The sequence below is a fragment of the Lepisosteus platostomus genome, chromosome 5 (genome assembly GCF_059453375.1).
Source record: "Lepisosteus platostomus isolate fLepPlt1 chromosome 5, fLepPlt1.hap1, whole genome shotgun sequence".
Taxonomy (NCBI): Eukaryota; Metazoa; Chordata; class Actinopteri; order Semionotiformes; family Lepisosteidae; genus Lepisosteus; species Lepisosteus platostomus.
This window is the reverse complement of record NC_142615.1, coordinates 34,817,756-34,837,955: the sequence shown is the minus strand read 5'-3', so window position 1 is coordinate 34,837,955 and position 20,200 is coordinate 34,817,756. Positions and strand designations below refer to the sequence as shown.

At 44.3% G+C, this 20,200-nt stretch overlaps 1 long non-coding RNA gene across 1 annotated transcript; it reads left to right on the top strand.

Annotated features, from left to right (window-relative positions):
- Positions 1–10,782: 10,782 nt before the first annotated feature.
- On the top strand, positions 10,783–17,917 carry LOC148665815 (uncharacterized). The gene is made up of 3 exons (XR_015936592.1): positions 10,783–11,340; positions 14,621–14,719; positions 15,930–17,917. It is a non-coding gene; the product is annotated as an uncharacterized LOC148665815 (long non-coding RNA).
- The last annotated feature ends 2,283 nt before the right edge of the window (positions 17,918–20,200 follow it).

The window sequence follows — 20,200 nt, the reverse complement described above, 5'->3', positions numbered from 1 at the left end:
TCGAAATAGCCCGTATTTCAATGTCTGTCATTTTGTTATTGTATCGCCCCCACCTACAGTAGGTCTTGCCAGCTGAGCTAAAGAAGACCTTCTTTTTTAAGTAAAAAAGGACGCACAATGGAAATATGTAAAAAGTATAAGGTTCAGCTTTTATAATTGTGAATTCCTCTGGATGTGAAGTGTCTATTTCTGTATCGTAATTCATATTCTGTCTCCGTTTTTGTATTTCTGGTGTTTAAATTAAAACGTTTTTAAAAAGCCCACCGTCTACTTTTCCATCCGGGTACTATGGAAGCCTCACTGGCGGAAATGGGATTCTATAAAAATTAGTGTAATTAATTTGATTTTTATCAGGGCACTGTACAAGACAAGTCTTTAGGCCTATAGATCCTATGATCCTGTACCATTTATGAATATAGTGTAACGGAACGGCCGACATACAGGTTGTACGATCTGGTTGCAGCACCCCCCTCCCCCGCGCATAACAGGGGAGCTACAGAAAGTGTTCTTTAGCTCAGCTGGCAAGACCAGGGTTCGAGCCAATGCAGTGAGGCATGAACTAGGGTGGGAGCGGCGAGGGGTACAAGCCCTAGAACCCCAATCCGTTACAATAACAAAAGGACAGACAATGAAATGTGGGCTATTTCTTCTGAAAGCTTCTTCAATTAACCCTTTATATACTTTAGTTATTCACATGCTGCTGCTGTGATGTGATGTCGCCTTTTGCCTCTAGATGGCTCTCTCCAGTCCTTTTTGATTGTACTTATCCAGATGGATTACTGTCTCTCACAAGGGAGTGTGTGTCTCATCCCCTCCATTGTGAATTCACACTTCTCCCATCTGGGAGACGCCTCTACTGAGAATACACCTGGGGGCACAGAGGCGTACATGTAAGTAAAATTGCATTTTTGTATGAAACACATTTCAGAAAATTGAAAACCAATTTTCAAAACTCACAATGACATAAACTGGCATGTTAGATAACGAGTAAATAAGACAAAGGCAAAATGTGAATTCACTGGCACTTTCTGCATGTTTACCACAACCTTGCTTTCTGATCATTAAAAGTCTCAAAATCTGACTCTCAAAATTCTGATGTTCAAGAAATTTTACTGTACTGTTTTTTAAATATGACCCTCTGAACAAAGCATGTGAGAAGATATTGGCAAATGGTGGCCAATCAGATGGGCAACAGGGAGCATCAGCAAGCGGCTGTGTTTTCTCAACAGACTGAGTAGTACGTAGCTGCCCGGAGATCTGGACTGTCCAGCTGAGCCCTGAGCTTTCAGTACAAGCAGGACAGAGACACAGGTGTTGATCATCAGTGTTAAACGACAGAGCGTCATTTACAGATTCAGACAGACACAGACCATCAGGGTCCAATCAGTCCAAACCGGTTAATTTCGTTTTGCACTGGAGCCCATTTTAAGAAACGTTTCATGTTCTGAGCTCTCAAAGCGCAGTGATGTTGCCCGGGAGTACAAATATTTAAGAGTTAATAAAATCTAGTAAACTTTGAACAGTTTTAAAACAAATTATTTTATGCAAAAATTATATTTCATTAGACTATTTTAGATGCATTTGTAGTCTAGCTACAATGTGCTGACATAAAGCTTTAATTTTATTATATCGACTGATGAATATTCGCTTACCTGCGGAGTATTTTGCGCCTGGAAAGACGAAGTATTTAATAGTACGAGGTCTTGCCACGTTCATTGATTTTACTTTGAATGAGTACGTTATGTTCCTCGTCCTGTCATTTTTGTACTGGGAATGAGAGATGAGATATATTCAGTAGTACAAAGCTCAGAATAAACAGCGGTATCGACAAGTTTTCCTCAGTTCGACAGTTCTCTGGCAGCGTGCACTTAGCCACTGGAGGATAAGCAGAGCAGAAGCAGCAACAACAGAAAGCGTTCTGAGCTGAAACTGGGGTGTGATGCCCTTTCTGACACGGAGGTGTGAGAAACAATAGAACAGACTGTCAAAATCCTGAAGTAGAAGAAATTTGACTATGATCCTCCGAACACAGCATGTGAGAAGACATTGGCAAACGGTGATTGCCAATCAGGAGGGAGGGCCACAGCAATACAACAAACATCTGCCCTTCTGTGATGGAGTGGACTTTGAGAGGACTTCAAGCACACGATTATTTTACTTTACTGAACTGGTTCCATTCTTTACGCCTCTGCTCCTACTATACTTAGTACCACCATCCACGGTCTCCTCTGTGTATTGTAATTGTGTTTTATCTTGTGTATTCTTTTTATTTATTGTTGTCCTTCTGTAAAGCGCTTTGAGAAGCCACCTTTAAAGGTGCTATATAAAATAAAGTTTATTTTTCAAGGTGCACCGTTATAAAAAGGGTCACGCATGACGTCACTCTCTAGTTACAGCTCACATTGGAAAAGCTGTCTGCTGTTGATGCAGAGTGGACAAAGTAAATAAGGTCAACTTGGCAATACCTCAGCTCAGTACTGTTAAATGTATGAAATAATCTTTCCAGGGACATAATTCCAGCTTCTCTCCACTTGGACAGGCTGGAACATGAAACGCCACCGATCTGCAGGGAAGTGGGGTGATTTCCTTCAGTGGAGTCAGCGCCAGTGTGGACTTCAGAGACTAGCATCAGGGGTGCTCCTGAGCCCCTTTGTGAAACACAAGTCAGAAATGCCTTCCAGCCCTTGCAGATACATTGAGACACTTTTTTGCTTGACTGCTTGTGCTCTGGGCAGCAGGACCCCTGTCAGAGTCCTGTCACAGCATCTTATCCACTTCAACCTGAAGCTCCCCACACTCGTTCAATAAATCAGATATATGAGGCATTTTCTGAAGTTGAAGAAAAGTTTCTAAAGCTTGGCAACCATTTCTGAACTATTGTGAGACTCGGCCTCCCTTCTGAGTGGCCAGTGAGTGGTCACTTTATTAGGTACACCCTAAACCTTAATCTGCTGGGTACTCAGAGGATACCTGACAGGACTGATCTTCCTCTTGTTTTGTGCTTCCTAGAGCCTGGTTTGTGTGATCAGTATTTTTCTCTTCCTTGTGTCTCTCCTGTCTCTTTCTCCTTCAGTTTTTCTCCTTTTTGTGAGGGAAGATTTTGGAGGAACGTGGGAAGAGATTGGTTCTGTATTTTCCCTTTTCATGAATTATTCTGACATAAAACACTCTACCAACAGGCAACATGTTCTGTAACAGTACTTTAATATGTAACAGATGAATCCATTATGTTTGTTGGTTTAGAAAACAATAAAAATACTTGTCAAAAAAAGGACTTGCATAGTGCAGAACAAAATTTACAAATCCAATATGTATGTGGTGTAACCAGTTTCCAGTAACCACTTTTCAAACATTAATTTACATTTCTAAGTTATTTAATAAGCGAAAAAAAGAAATTGTACCTCAAAAATAAAAATGGAAGAACAAGCTACAGGCTTGGGGAAGTTTAATTATATAAGAGGTCTGTCTCTGTATTGCTCATTTTAGTATACTCATAAGTATAGGTAGTGTTTAACAAATGAATGTAAACTGTCCTAAACTCCATACTGGAGCTGTCACAGAAACAGGAAGTGTACACTGTCCTGAACTCATACTGGAGCTGCCACAGCAACAGGAAGTGAACACTGTCCTGAACTCATACTGGAGCTGTCACAGAAACAGGAAGTGTACACTGTCCTGAACTCCATACTGGAGCTGCCACTGGAACAGGAAGTGTACACTATCTTGAACTTATACTAGAGCTGCCACAGGAACAGGAAGTGTTCACTGTCCTGAACTCATACTGGAGCTGCCTCAGGAACAGGAAGTGTACATTCTCTCAATCATTTTCTGTTGTTTTTTTTTCTCAAAGTGCTGCTTTAATTCCTCAATGACTCTCCTATATTTCAGTGTGCCTCTGCTGCTGCACAGTGAGTCTATATACCACTGTGTTGAGTCTTTCTACTGTCTGTCTGTATCTCTCTACTGTGTGTCTCAGCTCCTCGATCTCCCTCCTGCAGCTCCTGTGCTCCTGTCCTGCTGGAGTGAACTGTGTTGTCGACACACTGACCTGCTGGAGAGTCTCTCTGTGTCTCTCTGCCTCCTCTCTGGCCTTTTCCTCATAGTGCTGCCTGAGCTCCTCCATCTCCCTCCTGTGTGTCTCCTCTCTTTTTCCCCTCTCCCTCTCCTGCTCCTCTCTAAGTTCCTCCATCTCTCTCTGCAGCCACTCTCTCTCCTCTCTCTCCTCAGATCCTCCAGCGCTCTCCTCCTTCCCTCATCCCTCTCCTCCCTCAGCCTCTCATCCAGCTCTGCTATCTGCTCCTCCAGCGCTCTGATCTTCTCCTCTCGTGTCTGGATCTCCTCCTCCATCCTGCGGAGATAGTTCTGCAGCTCCTTCTGGTGCTTCTCCCTCAGTCTCTCCTCCTCCCTCTGTTTCCTCTCCTCTCTCTGCCTCAGTATCTGCAGTTGCCTCTGTCTGATCCGGGACTCGGCCTCCTTGTACGTCTCACTACTGTAGTAGTTGCCCTTGTTTCCTGCTACCAGCTCCTCTATCTTCTCCAGCAGCTCTGTGACCTGAGTGCCGCCCCTGTCCTTGTTGTTGAGGGTGTGAAACCTGTTCCCACACTTCTCCAGCAGCCACTGGAGCTCCCTGCTGCCTGTGTGCACAGACTCCTCCAACATCCTGCTGGTCAGCTTGGGTGAACAGGACCATGGTGTGTCCCAGGGCCCTCTCCCCGAATATCTCCAGGACTGTCTCCAATGTCCTCCTCTCCTCCGCTGTGGATCGGCCAAGCGAGGACAACAGGAGGAAGGTGTGGGGTCCCGGGGCAGGCAGGTTAACACAGAGCCCCACATCCCATCTCCTGTCCCCCTCAGACAGTCCAGTGTGGAGCCAGTCTGGAGTGTCCACCACAGTCACCCGTCTCCTGGACACTTGTCCTGTCCTCTTCCGGCTCTCCTGAGTAACAGCGGAGCTGCTGGTTTCAGAGGGAAACTCCTCTGAGCCCAGAATGGTGTTTCCTGCTGCACTCTTCCCAGCACCAGTCCTGCCCAGCAGCACCAGTCTCAGCTCAGAGGGGCAGGGCTGGAGTCTGGGTTTGAATGCAGGGTCTCCTTCACTCACTGCAACAGGAGGAGAGACAGGAGCATCAGGGAGGTTACACATGAGAGGAGACCAAGCTTTCCACAGATGAGAAGGGTTCAGTTTGCTCAAGTGTCAAAACTTAAAAGTCATTATAAAAGAAATGTATAGTCTTTGGCGTCAACTAACTATAAAGTTTTATCTGATGTTCATGATTGTGTCAGAACTTGTGTTAGAACTTTTTTTCCCAAAGTGACTCAAGTTTCATCTGAAAAGTCTGTGTTCATTTACTGGCTTTCAAGCAACAACAGTCATGCTGTAGTACTGCACTGTTACAGGGGCAGAGTGTAGAAAGAAGTTTATTGAAGAAGGAGAGATAATCTCTTCAATCCAGTGAAGAACAGCACTCTAGGAGAGTGTGCAGTCCAGTGCAATCATCCTTCTGGTATTTCACTCTGAAACTGATCACACCCAGAGTCAGAGTCCACTGTGTCTTTATCAGAGGATGACTCTGAGAAACAGGCTTTATGCTTCTCAGCACCTGTCAGTGGAATAAACTCAACCTCATGTTCCTGGTACCACATCCCCACTGCTGGGCTGAGCTGCAGTTATTCTCTTCCTCATTGCCAGTGTCTGTCGGTCAGGAACTGTCCCTTCAACCCTGAAACCTGCAGTCTTGACCACTTCGTTAAAAAAGCAGAATTCAGACTCCAGGCTGTTCAGTAATTCTCCATCTCACCCTGTTTGACACAGATTCTACAACAGGCTGCTGCTGTTCAGTCACAGACTCACTGATCTGCTGTGACGAGTCTTTCAGACTGATGTACAGAAACAGCTCTTGTCTGGGTTTCTAATGATCTGCTGATGGGCTCTTTCATCCATTCCTGTCCTGCTGGACTTCAGAGCTGCCTTTGACACTGTTGGTCAGACAGTCTTGAGGAACAGATTACAGAGGTTGATGGTGTGACTGAACTGCTCTGTGATGGATTAAATCTAATCTCACAGATAGAAAACAGTTCAATTACAGCACAGAGAACAAATTTAAATTTAGATATCAGTGTGTCCATGTGTTAGTAATACAGTACAGAGTGGAGCACAGTATTATTATAGGTTTCTAATAACACACAATGTTTGATGAGCAGTAAGATCAGTGACTCAGTAATACAGCATCAATCACACTTACTGTTGGGAGGTTCAAGATCTTTACTGTTTCTCATCTTGACAGGCAGTCTGGGCTCCTCTGTCTCTTTCTCCAGCTCCTCTTCCTTCAGTGTCTTTCTCATCTTCTCCTTCAGCTCCTCTTCTCTCCTGCTCCACTCCTCCTCCAACCTCTGCCTGAGTTCCTCTTCTCTCTCTCTCCCTTCTTTCATATGTCTGTCTCAGCTCCTCTGTCTCTCTGTCTCTCCTCCTCCCTCTGTCTCAGCTCCTCTGTCTCTCTTTGTCTCTCCTCCTCCCTCTGTCTGATGTATTTGTCCAGTTCAGTGTATAGCTGGTCAATGTCAGTAGTGTAGTATAGCCCATAGTTTCCTGCCACCATGTACTCTATCTTCTCCAGCAGCTGTGTGACAGTGTAGTCGCCCCTGTTCTTGTTGTTGAGAACATGATACCTGTTCCCACACTTCCTTACCAGCCACTGGAGCTCCTTCCCTCCTCTCTCAGTGTGCTGTTCAATGGTTGTGTCTCTCGGTGTGTCCCTCCAGGTGGACAGCACTATTGTGTGTCTCCAGACTCTCTCACTGAGGAGCTCCAGATGTTCCTCCACTGATCTCCAGTCTGTGTTTGAGTCCAGATTAATCACCAGGAGGAGAGTGTGGGGTCCCAGGGGACACAGAGATACACTGTTCACAATTTCCTGTCTAATCTGCTGTGGATCATTCCTCATCAGCCACACATCCCAGTCTGGAGTGTCGACCACACTGACCTGCCTCCCAGCTACTTCACCCTGTCTTTTCACACACTCCTCAGTTCTTCTCTCAGTATCAAACTCCCCTCTGCCCAGGATGGTGTTTCCTGCTGAGCTCTTCCTAGACCATCTTTCCCCCAGAAGGATGATCCTGATCTCTGAGAGATGCTGTGGTGCCTCATGGGAATCAGTCTGTCTCTCCCCTTTCAGAGAGAAAGATCACAGATTATTCCTCTTCAGAAACTCAGCACTGAGATGAGCTGCAGTGAGTGAGGAGTCTCAGCAGAGCTCACAGTGTGACACAGTGGAGACCTGTTGTTCTACAGGTTGGATACCCCACAGGGACTTTGTTTCCAACACAGCTGTGAGTCTTTTCCTGCAGAGCCCTGCTGTAGAACTGGGTATCCAGGACATCACGCGAAGTTAACATTTATTACTTATCTCATTAAAAAAATTTAAAATATATGATTAATTTCAGAGCTCCTCAGACTGCTATCAGAAGCTTTAATATATGATAACATAACCCCATTTAATATCTGTATTAAACTGACTTTACTGAGGTGTGACCCCTATCAGAGAGAGAACATGAACTCACTTTTGGGATGCAGTTTGGGTCCCAGTGTCTTCTGCAGTTGCACCTCTATCGTCTGTCTCTTCTTTATTCCCAAAGTCCTGAACTTCTCTTCCATCTCCTGTAAATCCTTTTCCTCAATCTCATAATAACAGTCATTCTTTCCTGCCACCATGTCCTCTATCTTCTCCAGCAGCTCTGTGACCTGAGTGCGGTCGCCCCTGTTCTTGTTGTTGAGAACATGATACCTGTTCCCAAAATTCTCCACCAGAGACTGGAGCTCCTTCCCTCCTCTTTCAATGTGCTGCTCAATGGTGGTGTCTCTCAGTGTGTCCCCCCAGGTGAACAGCACTATTGTGTATCTCCAGACTCTCTCACTGAGAAGCTTCAGATGTTTCTCCAATAATCTTCTGTGTCTCTCTGTGTACGATGAGGTCACAGGAGGAGAGCGTGGGGTCCTGGGGGACACAGAGTCACACTGCACCTGTGGATCAGTCCTTATTTTTCATGGAAAAGAGAAACTCCAGCCTGGAGTGTCGACCGCAGTGATCTGTCTCCCAGTTACCTCACCCTGTCTCCTCTCACACTCCTCAGTTACCCTCTTAGTCTGAAACTCCTCTCTGCCCAGGATGGTGTTTCCTGCTGAGCTCTTCCCAGACTCCTCCTCCCCCGGCAGCACGATCCTGATCTCTGAGAGACGCTGTGGTGCCTCATGGGAATCAGCCTGTCCCTCCCCAGTCAGAGAGAAAGATCACAGATTATTCCTCTTTAGAAACTCAGCACTGAGATGAGCTGCAGTGAGTGAGGAGTCTCAGCAGAGCTCACAGTGTGACCCAGTGGTGACCTGTTGCTCTACAGGTTAGATACCCCACAGGGGCTCTCTTTCCAACTTTCACAGATGATTTATCTCAATGATCAAATTCATACCACAAATAGATTTTGTTTTATCTGTTCTCTCACTGGTACATATTTCCATTTCTGCTCGATGATTTGAGTAATTAGCTTAAGTATTCATTTATTATTTTTTTAAATACATTTTGCAGAGGGGTAATGTGTCCAAAGGTTGTCTTTTTAAATAGAGAAGTTCTTCCAGGGAACACATATATACAGATAGGAGTAATGAAAATTGTGGATATCAGAAAATTCCAGAGCATATTAAGCAATTCACACAGTCCCTGGTATCCAATTCATTCCTGAAAATCTGTTCGTAAGGTGGGAGATCAGTAATCAAAAATGAAAATTCCACCACCGTTCCAAACTGAAGACAAGTTCACTCAAAAAACACCCTAAAATATATAAAACCATACAGACCATTACAACAAGGTTAGTGAACAACACAGTTCGACTTAAATAAGCCAGCTAGAGCTGTAAAATAATAAATTAAATCATATTTCCTTCTTTCATAATAGATCGCTATCCCAGAGATCGGCTAGAACGATGTGCACATTGTTGTCGACTGTTAGGCTAAAGAACATTTTTCTCTTCCTTAGAGCCCATAATGAACAGCAACTACAAAAACAAACACTTTGAAAATGAGAACACAAGCTTTCACTGTGTCTTTGCATCAAAAGACAAAGCTTTGCTGCCTCACGGCATCCTTAACCATAATGCCTTGCGCCTGGGCAGAAACAAACAGCTGCTCAGTAGCACTGAATCCAGATGTTCGCAAAACGTTCTCGGCAAACGTCGGTCACTTTCAAACTTTCAAAGTTCGGTTTAGTAAAATTTCGCTCTTAGAATGAAATACAAGGTACACATTTTTCATGTTCGGATTGGCGAAAATTCGTATCCCGAAAGTTCTTGTACCGGTATATGAATGTAACAGCAGAACAACACACTTCCACACCCCGTCAATACAGATCCCAGGACACTGTGTGAGAGTAGGGGTGTGGACTCCAGTGTCCCAACTGCTGGTCAGTATAGATCCAGGACACTGTGTGTGAGAGTAGGGGTGTGGACTCCAGTGTCCTGACTGCTGGTCAGTACAGATCCCAGGACACTGTGTGAGAGTAGGGGTGTGGACCCCAGTGTCCCGACTGCTGGTCAGTACAGATCCCGGGACACTGTGTGTGAGAGTAGGGGTGTGGACTCCAGTGTCCTGACTGCTGGTCAGTACAGATCCCGGGACACTGTGTGTGAGAGTAGGGGTGTGGACCCCAGTGTCCCAACTGCTGGTCAGTACAGATCCCGGGACACTGTGTGTGAGAGTAGGGGTGTGGACTCCAGTGTCCTGACTGCTGGTCAGTACAGATCCCGGGACACTGTGTGTGAGAGTAGGGGTGTGGACCCCAGTGTCCTGACTGCTGGTCAGTACAGATCCAGGACACTGTGTGTGAGAGTAGGGGGGTGGACCCCAGTGTCCTGACTGCTGGTCAGTACAGATCCTGGACACTGTGTGTGAGAGTAGATGTGTGGACCCCAGAGTCCTGACTGCCGGTCAGCACAGATCCTGGGACACTGTGTATGAGAGTAGGGGTGTGGACCCCAGCGTCCTGACTGCTGGTGTACTTGATTCTTTGAGATAAATCTTGTTGATCCCAGTTGATGAGTTGATCTGAATATTCATGTAGTTCAGGTGGGTAGCTGCGTCAGCAGGCGTAGGCTGCGTCAGGAACAAATAATGGGTTAATTCCAGCTTAAAATAAGGGTTACCATATTTGAACATCAAAAAGAGAGGACACCCTGAGGAACTTTCCTGTTGCCTTATTTGGGAAGGGAGTGGGAGATGGATGGATGGTTTCAAAATATCCCACGTTTTATGCATATCAGATATTAGTACAGAAAAGTTCTGTGCCTGTAAATAATAATATCTAATAATAACAAAGATTTTCTCTGCCTGACCTACTTAGTGTAGAACTTTACTTTTTTATATTTTCCTGCAGATCAGATTTTTCGCAGGGTACAGATACAGTACAGATACAGATATAAATATAGTACAGATAGATACAGTACAGTTCAGATATAGATACAGTACAGATATAGTACAGTGGAGATATAGATACAGTATAGTACAGATATAGATACAGGTACAGTACAGATATACTACAGTGGAGATAAAGATACAGTACAGATACAGATATACATATAGTACAGAAAGATACAGGTACCGTACAGATATAGATACAGTGCAGTACAGATATAGTGCAGTGGAGATATAGATACAGTACAGTACAGATGTAGATAGAGATATGGTACAGGTATAGTACAGTGGAGATATAGATACAGTACAGTTCAGATGTAGTACAGATTTGAGTTTGGTCGGGAGGTGAGTGAGACCACTCCCTGTCCATCACTGCACGGTCCCAGTCTGGGAACAGGAAGTAGTTTATAAACCCCAGCAACATCGGCAAAGACACGTATCTGGCAAAACCATGGTGATTTTCTATTAACTGAGGGTCTGTAGAGTAGATCTGAGCCACGTCTGGAGAGGCACATATTTCTGTTTGGTCAGGAATGAGACTTTTTTCCCATCCAGCAGTGCACAGCGCTGTGTCAATTTGCAAAGAGGAAGAGATATAAGAACACTATAAAGATTACAAGAGAACAAAAAATGAGTAAAGAATGGCAATTTCCTATTACCTGTGGGTCTTTTTTTATCACATTCCACCCAGTTCTGAGGATGTACAAAGTGTTGTTGTGCTATAAATGAGATTTTACCTGGTCCAGGATTTTATTTCCTGCGGCAGGTTTTAGGGGATTTTTATTTTGAAAAGTGCCGCCAAGTTAGAGTCGCTTAATGTTGCTGCTTCACGCTGCTCTGTCTCTGCGGGGAAATTGTCTGCTGACAATGTGTCAGTGATTATTCAGGTGAGTAGGGATTTCAGAAGTGATCTTTTCGTGAGAGGTTTTACTTTAAACAACCGCTTGAGTTTTCCCGAATCCTTTTCGTGAAATGCTTTGACAACTGCGATGATCTTCGTGTTCATGGTGCGAGCTGTGTTACACCGTGATCACACCGCGTCAATGCACGGGGGTGAATACTTATGCCTTCAATTATTTTCTGTTTTATTTTTAGTTAATTTAGGAAAAAGTCTGAATTTTTTTTTCGCTTTGACATTATAGAGGACTTTGTGTTGATGAGTTGCAGCAATTCTCAGTTAAATCCATCGTGGTTCAATGCTGTAACACAATAAAATGTGAAAAAGTCCAAGTAGGGTGACTTTCTATAGGCATTGTATTGCTGAGGGAGTCTCTGTGTCTCCTGTCCTGTTAGTTAGAGTGCTAATTTCTGAGGGATTCTCTGTGATCTCCTTTCTCACTGTGTCTCCTGTCCAGTTGTGTGTGTTTATTACTGAGGGATTCTCTGTTATAATAAGAATAAAATAATAAACTTTAAAGGTGGCTTCTCAAAGCACTTTACAGGATGACAACAACAATAAATAAGAAGAATACACAAGATAAAACACAATTACAATATATAGAGGAGAACGTGGATGGTGGTACTAAGAGAAGCAGAGGGGTGAAGAATGGAACCAGTTCAGTAAAGGCTGTTCTGAAGAAGAGGGTTTTGAGTCTGGATTTGAAGGAGTTTAGAGAAGGTGACTCTCTGATATCCTTGGGCACAGAGTTCCAGAGCTTGGGGGCATAACAGGAGAAGGCCCTGTCACCCATAGAGTGTAGACGGGCTTGGGGGACAGATAAGAGAGCAGAATTAGAAGAGCGAAGGTTGCGAGGTGGGGAGTAGGGTGATAATAGCTCAGACAGGTACCGAGGTGCCAAGCCATGCAGAGCCTTATAGGTGAGCATGAGGATTTTAAAGTCTACGGAATTTGACCGGAAGCCAGTGCAAAGAGTCCAGGATAGGAGTAATGTGATCACTTGCACTAGACCTGGTCAGGGTTTTGGCTGCTGAATTGTGGACATACATCAGTTTGTTCAAAGTAGATTTAGATACCCCAGAGAGTAGAGCATTACAGTAGTCAATTTGAGAGAACACAAATGTGTTGATCAGTTTTTCAGCCACAGTTAGTGATAGCGTAGGGTGTAGTCTAGCGATATTTCTAAGGTGAAAAAAGGATGTTTTGACAATATGCTGCACATGTGGGTCAAATGTTAAGCCAGAATCGAATATAACCCCAAGGTTTTTCAATTTTGATTGAAGCTCAAGTAACTGTAACTGTAACAGGACTGTGATCTCCTCTCTCTCACTGTGTCTCCTGTCCAATTGTGTGTGTTTATTACTGAGGGATTGTCTGTGATCTCCTCTCTCACTGTTTCTCCTGTCCTGTTGTGTGTGTTTATTACTGAGGGATTCTCTGTGATCTCCTCTCTCTCTCACTGTGTCTCCTGTCATTTGTGTAAATTACTGAGTGATTCTGTGTGATCTCCTCTCTCTCAATGTGTCTCCTGTCCTGTTGTTTATGTATATTACTGAGGGATTCTCTGTGATCTCCTCTCTCACTGTGTCTCCTGTCCAGTTGTGTGTGTTTATAACTGAGAAGCCACCAGCTGTTAGGAAAAGAGCACAAAATGACAGATGAAATGGCAGCTACAGAGGTTCTTATGAAGAGTAAACACACTAATGATTCCGAGAAACGACAACCCTTCTCAGAAACGACAACGCTGTGTGGAGACGTGCAGAAACACAGGTCTGCAGGCCACAGTACAGAAGAAATAACCCACAGAAACCACAGAGAGACGTACTGCACAATGTGCTTCCCTTACTCTGAGAATGAAAGTGAATCAGGAGAGGTGTGTGACAACCTTTCTTTTCTTAAAATGTTAAGTGTTGCTTACAGATGTTCACCTGGTGTCCTGTATCCAATGAGCAGGAAATGGTCTTGGACAGTTTCATTTCGAGCTCAATACACACAGTGACACAGAGCTGGGACTGTCCTGCAGGACAGACACTGCTGGGGTCTCCCAGCTCTTATATACAGTACAGATACCTGTGATACAGGAGACAGTCAGTGTAGATTCAGGCTGTATGGAGCTCAGTACACACAGTAACACAGAGCTGGGACTGTCCTGCAGGACAGACACACTGCTGGGGTCTCCCAGCTCTTATATACAGTACAGATACCTGTGATACAGGAGACAGTCAGTACAGATTCAGGCTGTATGGAGCTCAGGTCACACAGTAACACACAACTGGGACTGTCATGCTGTCCGCCATGTTGTTGCAAACTCGCATTCCAGTTCCCACAAATGCTGATATGATGCGGCCCTTACTGCTCACTAGTCTCCATAATGACTTATGTACAAGCGAATAATTACAGGTTTTTCAGCAGACATTTCACTGCAGAAATGTTCCAATATGATCTGCATGCACAGTAAGTAGCATTTGTCAGGAAAGCTGTCTGGAAGACGAGAGCAATATTTCTATTGCATTAAAGGAGATGTTTTCACAAGCCGGCTTGTTTACAGTGTCACAGGGCTGCTTCACCTCACCGGAAGTTTTGTTGCCTCGTTCTGAATCACAGAACATGGCGCTGCGCAGACCTGGAAATTTCACTGTATTGTGATGAACATTGAGGTTTTCATGTGTCTCTGTACATTTTACTTTTATTATGAAATGCACCCATCAATGCTGAATCTTTCTAACCCTGAAATATTCGAATAGCTTTAAAGTTACCCTTTACTGACATGTCTGTCCTCAGAATAAAAGAAGTACAGGATGATAATAATTCTTTATGGCACCTGTTTACAGTCTAGTGTCCTTGTCACTATACTGGGGCATTAGGACCCACACAGACCGCAGGGTGAGTGCTCCCTACTGGTCCCACTAACACCTCTTCCAGCAGCAACCTTAGTGTTTCCTAGGAGTCTCCCATCCAGGTACTGACCAGGCTCACACTGCAATCCCAGGACACTGTGTGTGAGAGTAGGGGTGTGGACCCCAGTGTCCCGACTGCTGGTCAGTACAGATCCTGGACACTGTGTGTGAGAGTAGGGGTGTGGACCCCAGTGTCCCGACTGCTGGTCAGTACAGATCAGGACACTGTGTGTGAGAGTAGGGGTGTGGACCCCAGTGTCCCGACTGCTGGTCAGTACAGATCCAGGACAGTGTGTGTGAGAGTAGTGGTGTGGACCCCAGTGTCCTGACTGCTGGTAAGAGTTGACCTGGGTATTCTGGTGATTTATTTAGGTGACGCCAGAGCAGAGGACAGGAAACCCACCACCCCACATCAACAGGAATAGAAGGAGAGAGAGATGGCAGCGTGTGAGAGCTCAGCGCTCAGCCCTGGTGAGTTTTCTCTTGTTCTAACTGTCAGAGTGTCGGTAAGGGAGTCACTGAGGGTCTCTTCTCTGTCACAGAGCACAGCAGCAGCTGGAGAAGTTTCTTCCTGTCTGCTGAGAGTTTGTTCTGTCTGTCAAACACATAGGGTCTGAACTAGGAGAGAGACAGGAGCTGATTTACTTTCACTTTCTCTTGTCAGGGATCAGAGATCGGTACTGTAAAACCCAAGCTGTTTGGAATTTGCTAAATATTTAAATAAAATGTTTATTTTATTTAATTCATGTAAAAACTGTATGTTTGCTGATGGTATTGGATTCACACCATTAGTATTCATGATGCTCAGACACGCTCAGATATGATAATTTCCTGTTTGTTGCTCATGTTTGTTTATTGTACAGTTGATAATACCAGAGAGGAATAAGTACAGATGAACAACAGAGGAATTTATTTGGTCCATAATTAGTAGTGATTCCAGGTTCTCATGCAGATGTTTCTCCTGTCCTGAATGGAGGAGCTCATTCAGCTGTGTCTGGAGAGAAGCCAGGGTATCGCATTTAACAACATGGCTGGGCAGCTTGTTACCCACCCCCACCCCTCTCTGTGTACAGTGGAGCCTCCTGTCTTGACTGGGGGAGCTCATCCAGCTGTGTCTGGAGAAAAGCCAGGGTATCGGCTTCAACAACACAAAACCTCTTCTTGATTTTAAGTCTTAGTTGTCTTTTGTGTTTCAATATTAATTCTGAGGATGTCTGAAATATCAATATCTAAATGTTCACTAATCGTCACTGAGGATTTTGAATATTTTGTATGTATGTGGCTCAGTACCTCCAGCCTGTCATTGTGGGACACTCCCTTCAGACTGGCAGGTGTAGAGGTTCTATAAATACAGGAATTACAGGTGGACTCTTAGTGCTAGTAGGACTGTTCTGTATGACAAAGAGGTCTTTTCATATTCAACAATTTAGTTTTTCTACAAAATTTAATGAAACCCCATGAAACAACAGTGAAATTAATAAAATGCCAGTATCTAATGACAAAAGAAATATGTTCTGTAAAGAGAACTGACAAAAGTAAAACAATTCCTGTAATACAAATAATAATACTAATTTAAAATTATCAGAAATTGAATGTATAAAGGAGATCTATGAAAATAATTTGTGAAATATCAGTGGTCAGTTTCTGAAGAAGAATAATCTGTGATCTTTCTCTCTGACAGGGGAGGGACAGACTGATTCCCATGAGGCACCACAGCGTCTCTCAGAGATCAGGATCATCCTGGTGGGGGAGAGATGGTCTGGGAAGAGCTCAGCAGGAAACACCATCCTGGGCAGAGAGGAGTTTCAGACTAGAAACCATTGTGGGAGAAGTCAAAGTGAAATAGCTAAGAGGCAGGTCACTGTGGTTGACACTCCAGGCTGGGATCCACAGCAGGTCAGACAGGAAGTTGACAAAGAGGAGGTTATGCGCAGTGTCTCTCTGTGCCTCCCAGGACCCCATGCTCTCCTCCTGGCCATACCTGTAGACTTCTCGTTCACAGAGGAAGAAAGGAACACATTGGAGGACATCTTACCATAAACAGGAGTCTCCTGTACAGGCCTCTCTTAAGTGGATTAAAGAGGTGATTGAACCCAAGGTGTCTCTGTGTCCCCCAGGACCCCACGCTCTCCTCTTGGTGATTATTCTGGACTCAAAAACACACTGGAGATCAGAGGAGGAACAACTGCAGCTCCTCACTAACAGAGTTTGGAGACACACAATAGTGCTGTTCACCTGGGGGGACATACTGAGAGACAGCACCATTGAGTAGTACATTGAGAGAGGAGGGAAGGAGCTCCAGTGGCTGGTGGAGAAATGTGGGAACAGGTATCATGTTCTCAACAACAAGGGGCAAGGAACAGGGGCGACTGCACTCAGGTCACAGAGCTGCTGGAGAAGATAGAGGACATGGTGGCAGGAAACAATGGCACTTTACTACTGAGACATATCAGGAGATGGAAGAGAGGATTACCAAATCTGGTAATGAGGAAGAACTGAGAGGGGCTAGGAAAAAATTAAGAGCTGGCATAAAGTCTGCCAAGAAACAGTACAAATCCCAGATAGAACACCACTACAACACCAACACTAACCCATGACGCATGTGGCAAGACATCAATACAATCACAAGCTACAAGAGCAAAACAAGCCCTGTAAGCGCTACTGACCCCTCTCTTCCAAACAAGCTTAACACTTTCTACGCACGCTTCGAAGCTCAAAACCCTGAACCAACCACCTGGACCACTGACTCCCCTACCACCCCCCCCCCCACACACACACTATCCAAGCTAGATGTGTGGAAATCACTAAGTAGAGTGAACACACATAAAGCTGCTGGACCTGATGGTATCCCTGGCCTGGTACTCAGAACATGTGCCTGGCAGATAGCTGATGTCTGTTGTCATGGAAATATAACTATCAAGGAAGCCACAAGAGAGAGTTCTCACCTGAGTAAGGTCTTTATTTCAATATTGCAATATTGGGAGCCCTGCTGCCACTTCACAAAGTGCAACCAGAGACTCAATTTGTTACAAGCAGTACAGGGTTTTTATAAGATGTTGCGCTGTAAGAGAAAGCTCAGCACTTTGTCCCTTCTAAAACTTCCCCTTTCCCTAAGACAAAACAGGTTACATCATAAAACGAAAGAAGAAGCACCCTAGATTTGTTATTCAAAGCTTATCAGTTACTTTCGGCTAATTCTAACAACCCAGACAGCAAATATTGTTTTGGTACATTGTCTTCTAAAGTAACCTAAACAGTGTACTTTGTTGACGCACTGTTTTCTAAAATTCTGCACGTACTGTAGCACAGCAATTACATCCTCTAAATATATTTTCTAAAAGCACCAATTTATTTTTTGCAAAGCTCTTTACATTTTAAGAATCAATTTACTTATTAGATTTCCATTTCACTGTACCAACATCTTCAACCTGTCCTTGGCCCAGGCCACTGTACCTAGCTGCTTCAAGACGACCACCATCATGCCAGTACCGAAAAAATCAGCCCCCACATGCCTAAACGACTACCGCCCTATTGCACTCACCCCCAACATAAGTGCTTTGAAAAACTACTTATTCCGCACATTAAAGCCAGCATTCCAAAAACACTGGATCCTCTCCAGTTTGCCTATCGCACAAACCACTCCACAGAGAATACAATCTCTATAGCTTTACACACTAACCCATCTGGATAAAAGGAACACCTATACAAGAATGCTGTTCATTGACTTTAGCTCAGCATTTAACACCATCAGTTGTTCAGGTGGGTAGCTGCGTCAGCATGCGTAGGCTGCAAAGGAACAAGTAATAGGTTTATTCCATGCTGAAAAAAAGAAGAAAGAGAACACAACGTTTCAGCCATGGAGCCTTCTTCAGGTGTGCTATTTAACACCATCATACCCATAAAACTTTCTACCAAACTCAGAGCTCTAGGTTTAGATACAACCCTCTGCAGCTGGATCCTAGACTTCCTTACCAGCAGACCCCAGACTGTCAGGATTGGCAAGCTCACCTCCAACACACTCACCCTTAACACCGGTGCCCCTCAAGGCTGTGTGCTCAGCCCACTGCTTTACTCCCTGTTCACCCACGACTGTACTGCTAAGTTCAGCACAAACACCATCATCAAGTATGCTGACGATACCACAGTCGTGGGCCTGATCACTGACAATGATGAGACTGCCTACAGGGAGGAGATAAAACAACTTGCAGACTGGTGCCGAACCAACATCCTATGTATCAACATCAGCAAAACCAAAGAGCTGATTGTTGACTTCAGAAGACAAGGAAAAGTTCTCTCCCCCATCTACATAGAAGGGTCTGCGGTGGAGATGGTGAATAACTTCAAATTCCTAGGTGTTCACATCTCTAAGGACCTTACATGGACACTGAACAACTCCAGTCTCATCAAGAAGGCACAACAGCGGCTGTACTTCCTGAGAAGGCTGAAGAAAATACACCTACGATGTACGGTGGAGAGCATACTGACCAGCTGCATCACAGTCTGGTACGGCAACTGCACCGCATCCGACCGTAAGGCACTACAGCGGGTGGTCAAAACTGCCCAACACATCATCGGCAGTGCCTTACCATCCATCCAGGAAATATACAACACCAGGAGTCTGAAAAAAGCCACCAAAATTATGTCTGACCCCACTCACCCCAGTCATACAGATGCAGCCATTCAAAATCAGCGTTAAAAACCCGCGGAACAGTAACCAACTCGCAGGGCACCGCAGGGCACCGCGGTAAGTGATTGGCTGGCCAAAATGACTGACAGGGGCACTCGTGGTGCATTGGTTGGTAGTGAAAAGATTTCATCATTTAATGTCTTTACTGTGCACGTTTCAATCCGCTTAGTTTTGAATATTTATATGGAATTTGACCACTAAAGGGAAATTTTAGTAGCTGAGCATAAAAAGAAGAGGAGCATAACGCATCTGAAAGTCATAAACGATATTAATTTAGGAACATAAACATTACTGTATGTACATAAACTGTACTGTGTATGGCTGGTCTTGATAGTTTAAAGAAAAAATACACACCAGTCTTCCATTTCTCCCTAAACATTTTAAGCATGAAAGTTTTATGAAACGGTACCCAAATATGTGACTGCTGTATAGAATGAATTTTAATTTTTAAAAATTATTTAACACGAAAATTAAGCTGTTTACATCTTCCGCCTGAGAACAGTCACCCGTTGCTACCCAACACAGAAACATAGACACTAACTAGCAAAGAGAGGACATTAGCTAGCCAATATGATAAAGAAATAAATGATTATTTTGTTTATTTCTTTTGCACATTTATTTGAAAACTGCGAAGAAAATGCTTTCAGAGAAAATGTTTCAGGTGTGAAGAACATAGATCTCCAATGCAATTTCAACCAAACCTGTTCCCACACACCCTGCCCCCACTACCATTAGAATATACACAAAGCACTCAAATCTTTCGAGCTAATGATCAGGTGACCCGAGAGAGAGCGAGAGAAACACCAAGGGGTGCGGAACCAGGGAACTATTTACATGGAAAACGGGCGATCTCCCCAGACTATCCGCCAGTTTCACTGTTACCTGGATACCTCTTTATTTAGAACTCACTAATACTGATTTTTAGTTTAGAAGGATTCAAGTAGGGTTTTAGATGAAAGGCAGCGACCTTAATCAAGCCCAAATCATAATTGAACCCATTCAGAGCCTACATTACATTTTAGCGTTTCATTCTGAGCAGAAGACCCTCACACCTGAAGAAGGCTTGCGTTTTCTCTCTTCTCTTTTAAACATGTGTACAATGTGTAATACAATTACAATGTGTAATTACAATGCTGTAATACAATTTGAATCGTATGAGGGTGGCGGGGGAGGGGGAGGTGTCTTTCGCTGGAAATCTCGCCTGCTTCTACTTTACAACCGGAGTGCTGGCTGTGACGAATTAAACCGGTTTCACAGGTTTCAAT